Here is a 9,566-nt window from a genome sequence, read left to right on the forward strand (position 1 = left end):
ATCTAAATGCTAAATGTTTTTGAAGAATTTTATGAGCCCAGTTCTCATTTCCTAGGGAAATGTTTGCCATGGAATAAGCTTGGCATCATGTACTGAATGTTAATAATCAATTCTCCAATCTGAGATAATGAAATGGAACCTCAGGTTCTTGGCAAAAGCACTATCTTTTAATTTTCCCAAAGTGAAATGAACCTGTTTTTAGTTCCTATATGAGTATACTTAGAAACAAGTAATCCAAAAAAAAAAAAAACAAGTAATCTCTATTATTAGAAGGACCCCTTCCCAAGTCTGTTAAAACTAGTTTACCTTTTAAAGAGCAATAAGATATGAACTCTGAATTTGGGCATAGTAATGAGTAGAGTTGATAAGTTTTCACTCCTCCCTTAGTTTGTTTCTCCTCACTAAAAATGGAATTTATCTTGAATATTGAGGTTCTAAAACTTCTTTCCAAGATAGAAGTTGTTTTGAGGAGCACAAAAGGGAATAATACAAAACTGAGTCTATCTTATAGCAGAAAAATTATTTTGTTGCCTTTCAAGGTTTCAGTTATTTCGAACTCTTGATTACCTGATTTGGGGTCTTCCCAAAGATATGAGAATGATTTGCCATTTCCTTTTACAGATGAGGAATGGCAAATAGGATAAGTGAATTGCCAAAGGTCACACAATTCTTAAATGTGCTAAGTTAAATAGAACTAAGCAAAATGACTTTTTTTTCCAATTCATTATTGTGGGCTGTGATCAAAGTAATTATGAAAACAAAAAACATTTTATTAAAATGAGTTGAAAAATTTAAATTTAAACAGAAGAGTTTCTAAAGAAAATAAACCACAAATCTAATAACTACAAATTAAATATTTGTAGTGATTTTAAGCCATTAAAATTTTAATGTAGCATCTAGTCTTATTTGGAGCAAAACACTGGGTTTTCAAGAGATATAAAAATTCAAATTAACTCTGTCCAACTTCTACTCAGAGATTCTTAGCATTGTTCTTTTTTTTTTATCATGAACACTTGTGGTAGTCCAGTGAATACTGCTGATGCTTTCACAGAAAAAAAAGGTTTTAAATGTATAAAGTAAAATGAATATGATTTCAAAGGAAATGAAATAATTTGAACTATTTTTTCCCATCTAGTTTCATGAACTCCATGAAATATATTCAGACACATATTAAGATTCTCTGCTGTATATTTTCTGAAATCATCAATGAAAAAATATTATATTTTGTTTTAGCCATATTTCCCTAAAGTATATCAAATATGAAAATGATTTAAACTAAAATTCTATTTCCTCAGGCAATATATGTGTTGCAGTAATTTTTTGGTATCATACCCTGAATTTTGACAAATAGGCAGCATATTTCAAAAAAGAAGTGACAAAGAATAATTTCTAATTAAAATGCAAATGTATTGATTCTGCCCTATCTCCAAAAGGTAGCTTAGTATACCTGTGGGTTCAAGTCCAAATTGATGAATATCTTTTCCCCTTCAAGATGATTGATGAATACTCTGGGATGGGTACCTCAAAAATCTATTGTAACTGAAGCATTCTTGCCTGTGAGGGAGACTATAATGGGGAGTCTGTCACTTGGTTATTCACAATACTAAGAGATATTATTTTGGAGTAGGTAGACAGCTAGCCTTGAGGTCAGTATAACTTAAGCCCAAGACCAATTTCTGAAACATATTATTACCCTGGCCAAATCACTTCACCTCTCAATGGCCCAAGGAAATATGAAAGAATGTAATTTTCAGAGTAAGTACTCACATTTCATTGAGGTTTCCTCCTGGAAATTCCCTATGTCACTAAATCACAGTTCATCTCCAAAATAAACAAGCAAACAAATAAATAACAAAATTACTCACTTCTGCTGATTTTTCTAATGTATAGGTTAAAGGTCATTTTGTGTAACTGGACATTTAGGAATTATATCAAAAGTAACTGATTGATATAAGAACAATAATGGTAACTGCAGAGAGCTAAAATGGGAACCCCAGGGAGCTAAATTCTTTCTGCTATAATTTATATATTCCCTAATTTCTAACTATCTCCAGGTATATTTATATTTGAGGGAAAAAAAGAGAACAAGCATATGATAATACCTTTTCCTGAGTGGAAATGGGAAGGAGAAATAGGGGAAAGAGCAGATGTTTTCTTCAAACTTCCATATATCACTAAATAGCTGAATATAACAAAAAATTCTAAGAATGATTTTTCTGACAGTTGCCACCAGGGAGTTTCTCTTCCTTTCCCTCAGGGCCCCCATAGCCTTTCAGAATCATGACCAGGTAGTTGCCAGCATGGCTGCTGCCTCTTGTAAGTTGAACAAGTCTGGAACAAGTGAGTACTGCCTGTGGGCAGAAAGTTATATAGAAGGAAATGATGAACCTAATCATGTCTGCAGTCAAAGGAATTTCTGCCTTCCCAGAGTCAAACAATTTCTTTAAATGGGTTGGGACAATACATGGAACAGTTGCACAGTATATGAAGACATAGGATAAAAGCTCTCCCTGGAATTCCCCAGCGGCTACTCAAATAACACTCCCACTGTGAAATTTGTTACCATATTACCATCCTGATGAGGACACTCAAGACAATATATATTTGGACATCCTCAAAGACAAGTGGTCAGCTCTATATGATGCCAGAAATATTCTACTAACTATCCAGAACCTACTGGGAGAATCCAACACTAATATTTCATTGAACAGACACCTTACTGGACTTTGGACAAACCCCTCAGCTGTTAAAACATACCTAGAAAAGACTTCCAGTGCATAGTCAATATGGTAGCATAAAGCTAGCATGCTCCTGGAACTTTTCCCTATGCAACATTAAATGAAACTTCTACATAAACATTAAAGCTATAGATCCCACCAAAAAAAAAGATCAAAACAAATATTCAACAGTAGACATGGAAGATCTTCAGTGAAGGTTTATCGCTTCCAGAGAAAAAGTAAAGTAAAGCCCAACTAGGCAGAAAAGCAGGAAAGACAAAAGAAGTCATTTAGCCACAGTGCAGTCCAGGTGCCTGCATCTAGATAATGGCACAGATCCTATCAGTTAGATAATAGAACCTGGACATAAAGAAGGAATCAAACATCTGCATGGGCAATGCCTGATCTATATAGGCAACATATTGGCCAATGATAAGCCAGGGATCAGAACCCCCAGCCTCAGGGCCAAAAAATTTGAATCTATATTCCCTATACCCCAGGAGCAGAGCTCAATTAATCAAAATGAGGAGGGGAAAAAGTAAAAGAAAGTTCACAATAGGAAGCTACTATGCAGACAGAGATGATAAAAATGATACCTCAGAAGAAGAAAGTAATGAAAAATTACCTACATGGAAAATCTCAAAGGAGTCTATGAATTAGACTCAAATCCAAAATCCAAGAGCTTAAAAAAGAATTTAAACATGAAATAGACCTTCTTAAAATTGACCTTCATTTTGTCCCAGTACTTAGGTTACTTAGAGACTCTATGCTTAATTAAATTAGAAATGACTTGAATTTACTAGATACTTAGAGGTTTGTAGTACCATAGTGGCAGAAGGTGAGAACCTATTTAGAAAGGTTGGACATAAAGAGATTAGGAAATGATGTTATTTTAATCCATACTTTATTTTATTAGGGTTTAAGTACCATAAACATAGTTAGGGAGCAAAGTGAGTGGGGGGAGGAGTGTAGAAGTGAGTATACCTGATACTTTGTTTGGAGAAGGATGTAGTGTTATAGTTGGTGTACTATAGAGATGGAGGGAGAGAATAACTTAGAAACACTGGACATGAAAACATCATGAAAAGATTTTGCTTAACTTGATGCTTTGGCTACACTTGAAAGAAATATGCTGGAGGGAGGGGTGGACACAAATGATACTAGAAATTATTTGACTTTGCATGACTCTTTGGTTCATAAGGAATTTATGTCCATTGAGGGTACTTGAAAAGGGGTAAGATATAAAGTGATTATAATTTCATGTAATTCATGATTCTTAAGAAGTATATTTCTAATGAGACAGAAGAGGGGAGGGTAATTTGAGACAATGCATATCAATCAAGCTTTGTGTACTTTGATAATACTTTGAGCTTATTAATTTCTCAAGCAAGGGGTGGCTAGGGGGGCAGAGTGAATAGAGGACTGACCTTGAAGTCAGGAGTACCTGGGTTCAAATCCAACCTCAGACACTTCATTATTACCTAGCCATGTGGCTTTGGGCAAGCTACTTAACCCGATTGCCTTGAAAAATCTATATAAATAATTAAATAAATAGATAGATGGATGGATGGATAGATAAATAAATTTCTCAAGCAATTAATATATCAACATTTGATTGATTGTATTATGATTGCTAGTATTTTGATTGATAGAACCTCTATCATGTCAGATATAAGAAGTATAATTTGACAAAAGAAATGTAAGTACAAGAAAGGGTTAAAAACAACAAAAGCATAAAAAGGAAAAATGACTAAGTAGTAGTGGATAAATAACACCAGGTGAAGAGGCACAAAGACCTATAATAATAGAGGGAAATAAAGGAGGGTGTGAACACTGAGTAAATCCCATTCAATAGATTTGTCCCAGAGAGAGAATAACATACATTTGTAATTGGGTGTATAAATCTTCTCTATTCTACACAGAAGTGGCCTGGGGAAAGGAAAAGAAAAAAAAAAGAAGAAAAGACTGATAAAAGGGAATGTGAAGGTAGAAGTGAAAGTAAACTGAAAGTTAAAATTCAAAAGAAAAGTTAAGGGGGAAAGGGAGCAAAACATTGGTGAGGAGAAATAAAAGGAAAGGAAAGAGAAGAGTACAAATGGGGAAAGATAACATGGAAAGAAATAAAGAATTAGTAATCTTAACTGTAAATGTGAATGGAATAAACTCTCCCATAAAACAGAAGTAGATAATAGAATAGATTAAAAATTGAAACCTACAATATGTTGCTTACAAGAAATGTGAAGCAGAGAGATACAGACAGGTTAAAGGTAAAAAGGCTGGAGCAAAATATATTATGCTTCAGCAGAAAAGAAAAAATAGGAGTAATGACCTTGATCTCAGACCAAGCAAAAGTAAACATAGATCTCTTTTGGATAAGGAAGGAAACTACATGATCTTAAAAGGTACCATAATTAATGAAGTAAATTATTAGACCTATATTCACCTAGAGGCACAGCATCCAAATTCTTAGGAGAAGCTGAATGAAACTATGATAATGGGGACTTAAATCTCCCTCTCTCATAATAATATAAATTTAATCACAAAATAAACAAGGAGGAAGTTAAGAAGGTGAATAAAACCTTAGAAAAGTTATATATGCTGGAGCTCTTTAGAAAACTGAATGGGGATAGAAAAGAACAGCTATACCAAAACTGACTATGCATTAGACCATAAAACCTTACAATCAAATACAGAAAGGCCAAAATAGTAAATGCATGTTTTTCAGGTCATTATGCAATAAAAATTACATGTAATAAGGGACCATGGAAAGATAAATCAAAAGTTAATTGAAAACTAAATAACTTAATTTTAAAGAATGAGTGGATCAAACAACAAATCATAGAAATATTGAAGCATTTCATCCAAGAAAATTATAAGAGTGATACATCATACCAAAATTTATGGGTTTCAGTTGAAACACTTTTTAGGGCAAATTATATAATTCTAAATTCATATATGAATAAAATAAAAAAGAGGGGATCAATGAATTGGATAGGCAACTATAAAAGCTAGAAAAAGCACAAATTAAAGATCACCAATTAAATACCAAATTAAAAATTCCAAAAATCAAAGAAGAAATCAATAAACCTGAAAGGGGAAGCTGAATAGCACAGTGGACAGACCACTGACCCTGGAGTCATGGAAACCTGAGTTCAAATCTGGCCTCAGAAACTTAATTATGTACCTGTGTGACCCTGGGCAAGTTAGTTAACCGCATTGCCTATCAAAAAGATTGAAAGCAAGAAAACCATTGGCCTAATAAATAAAACTAAAAGTTTGTTTTATGAAAAATTAATAAAATTGGAAACCAAATTGCCAGTATAAAAAATGAAAAGGGTGAAATCACTACCAACAAGAAGGAAATTAGAGGGATATTTGGAGCTATTTTACCCAACTGTATGAATATTTACAAAAATACAAATTGCCTAGATTAACAGTAGAACAAATAAAATACCTAAATATCCCCATTTCAGAAAAAGAAATTTAAGAAAGTAACAATAAACTCCCTCAGAAAAATGCCTCTGGGCCCAGATGAATTTACAAGTGAATTCCACCTAACATTTAAGGAATAAATTCCAATTCTACATAAATTATTTTTAAAAATAGGAGTAGTTCTGTCAGATTTCTTTTATGACATCAATATGGTGCTGATACCTAAACCAGGAAGAACTAAAACAAAGAAAATTATAGACAAATTCTCTAATGAATATTGATGCAAAAATATTAAATATAATTTTAGTAAAGAGATTATAGCAAGTTATTCGTAGGATAATACACCATGATCAGGGAGGATATGTACAGGTAGGTAGGGATGGTTCAATATTAGGATAACTCTAAACATAATTGAACATATTAATAATAACACCAACATAAATCATATGATTATCTCAATAGATCCTAAAAATTTTTTGACAAATTACAACATTCATTCCTATTAAGAATATTAACAAGTATAGGAACAAATGGAATTCCATAAAATAATAAGCAGTATCTGTCTAAAATCATCAACAAATATTATATGCAATGGTGAGAAACTAAGAACATTTCTAATAAGATCAAGGATGAAACAAGAATGTCCATTATCACCATTACTATGCAAAGTATTAGATATATTAGTTTTAGTAAAAAGAGAAGAGAAACAAAATGAAGGAATTAGAATTGGCAATGGGGATGCAAAACTTTCCCTCTTTGGGTATGATATGAGGGTATACTTAGAGAACCCAAGAAAATATCTAAGAAAACTACTTGAAACAATAAATACAGCAAATTATTAGGATATAAAATGAACTGACTTAAACCCTTAGCATTTCTTTATATAAACAATAAAGCCCAAGAGCAAGAGATAGAAAGAGAAATTCCATTTAAAGTAACTGCAGACAATATTTAAATAATTGGGAACCTATCTCCGAAGACAAACACTGAATCATGTATGAACACAATTACAAAGCACTTATGACACAAAATCAGATCTAAACAACTGGAAAAATGTCAATCATAGTTAGGTTGAGCTAATATAATAAAAAAATGGCAAATCTACATAAATTAAATTACCTATTCAGTACCATACCAATCAAATTCTCAAATAACTATTTTACCAAGCTAAGAAAAAAATAACAAAATTCATCTGGAGCAAAAAAATGTCAAGAATATCAATGAAACTGATGAAAAATGTAAATAAATTTGGCCTTGCTCTACCAGATTTAAAACTACACTATTAAAGAAGCAATAATTAAAACTTCCTGGTACTGATTAAGAAATCCAATAATGGACCAGTGAATTAGGACAGGTTAAAAAAAACACAATAGTAATAGGATAGGTTAAAAAAATCGTCAATGACAATAGTAATCTACTGTCTGACAAACCCAAAGACATTAGTTTCTGGGTTGATAACTCACTATTTAATAAAAATTGTTGGGAAAACTGGAAAAAATTATGCAAAAAGTAGACATAGACCCACATCTCACACTCCACACCAAAAAAAGTCAAAATGGGTATAGGATTTAGACATAAAGGGCAATAGATCAAGGTTGTCCAACCTAACTTTTAAAAGTTTTTATTGAAAGAATAGACAATACATTTTGATTTGCCATTTTAGCGAGAGCTCTGCAGCTTCATTTACTAAAGCATTTAGTAAACTCACAGGGTGTCGCATAAAATCGCAGTGTGAATCTGGGCCGCATTTTGGATATCTATGCCATAGACCAATTAACAGATAAAGAAATTCTGTCAGATCTATGCCCAAGAAATTTATGACCAAACAAGAAACAGAGTACATTATAAATTGCAAAATGTAGAATTTTGACTATATTAAATTAAAAAAGTATTTGCACTAAAAAAACCAATGCTGACAAGATTAGAAAGAAAACAGAGAGAGCTGGGAAATGATTTTCACAGATAAGGATTCTGATAAAGGTCTCCTTTCTAAAATAAGTAGAGAATTGAATCAATTTATAAGATTACTAGTCATTCCCCTATTGATAAATGATCAAAGGGTATCAACCCAGCAATATCAATACTAGGCCTATAGTCAGAAGAAATCATAAAAAATGGGAAGCATCCCAAATGTTCCAAAATATCCATAGCAACTCTTTTTGTAGTGGCAAAGAATTGGAAATTGAGGGAATGCCTATCAATTGGGGAATGGTTAAACAAGTTGTGATATATGGATGCTATGGAGAACTATTGTACTGTAAGAAACCACGAATGGTTGAACTCTAGAGAAGCATGGAACAAATCTAGGAACTTATGCTGAGCAAAGGGAACAGAAACAAGAAAACATTTTATATGTATATATATTAATAACATTTTCAATTGAAGAACTTTGATGAATGCAGCTCCTCTCAGAAATTCAGAGAGCTAGGGCAACCCTGGGAGACCTGTTATGGACAATGCTATCCACATCCAGAAGAAGAAGAAAAGCAAAATAAAAACAAAACAAAGCAAAAATCCTACAGAATTTTAAAAATTTCTCTTATGTTTTTCCTTTCTAAGTCATGATTTTCTTTCTTTTCCCTTAATCCTAATTCCCATACAGAAAATGACTAATATGTAAACTTGTTAAATATATAAACTTGTAGAATGTTCACCAGACTGTTTGTCTATGAGGAGAAGGAGGGGGGTGGAAAAGGAGGGTGGAAAGATATTATGTAACTTGTAAACATACATATGCATGTGAATGAATTTTGAAAAACTTTCACAGCATGTAATTGGAAAAATAAAATAAAATATCGATTGGGTGGGGTGGGGAAAATCTACATGAAGTGGGTGATTAGCCAAAAGCCCTGATCTGGGCAAGTCAGTTTACCTTCCCTTAATCTTATGTAAATGTGTATGTCTACTTGTTTGTGTGTTGATAAATCTTTTCCCTTCTTCTTAACCTGCATTTTCTATACAGAATTCAGTGTCATAGATTGGTTTCCTACCCCCCCCAAATTTTAGTCCAATCTTCAACATTAATGTATAAAGTTATATTTAAAAAATATGAATTTTCTGCAAGAAAAGGTCTATAGTCAAACAATGACTCTCCTCCATCTTTCTTTGTTATAATTCATCATTTCCTTTTACTTTTTCTCCTTTCAGTTTCTCCTTTTCACATGCTGTCCTTATACTTAAAATTCTTCTGGTGAAGATTTTTAAGTCCTAAATGGAACTGGCAGCATTGTCTTTTCATTGGTACTACTCAGCTATTGCATTCTCCATTTCTTCCTTTTGGTTTTTATTCCATGTGCTGTGTCTTTTAAAGAACTCCTTGGTATGTTTCAATTCTGCTTCCTGGCTCAAAGATAACCATAGTTCAAAATTGTTCTCAAGAGTTAAGAAGTGATGTTTGATCTTTTGAAATATAAATCT

At 32.6% G+C, this 9,566-nt stretch overlaps 1 pseudogene; it reads left to right on the forward strand.

Moving 5' to 3' along the window:
• Positions 1-2,382: 2,382 nt before the first annotated feature.
• LOC141501678 (ubiquitin-conjugating enzyme E2 C-like) lies at positions 2,383-9,002 on the forward strand (annotated as a pseudogene).
• Positions 9,003-9,566: the final 564 nt, after the last annotated feature.

The sequence above is a fragment of the Macrotis lagotis genome, chromosome X (assembly GCF_037893015.1).
Source record: "Macrotis lagotis isolate mMagLag1 chromosome X, bilby.v1.9.chrom.fasta, whole genome shotgun sequence".
NCBI classification, from domain to species: Eukaryota; Metazoa; Chordata; class Mammalia; order Peramelemorphia; family Peramelidae; genus Macrotis; species Macrotis lagotis.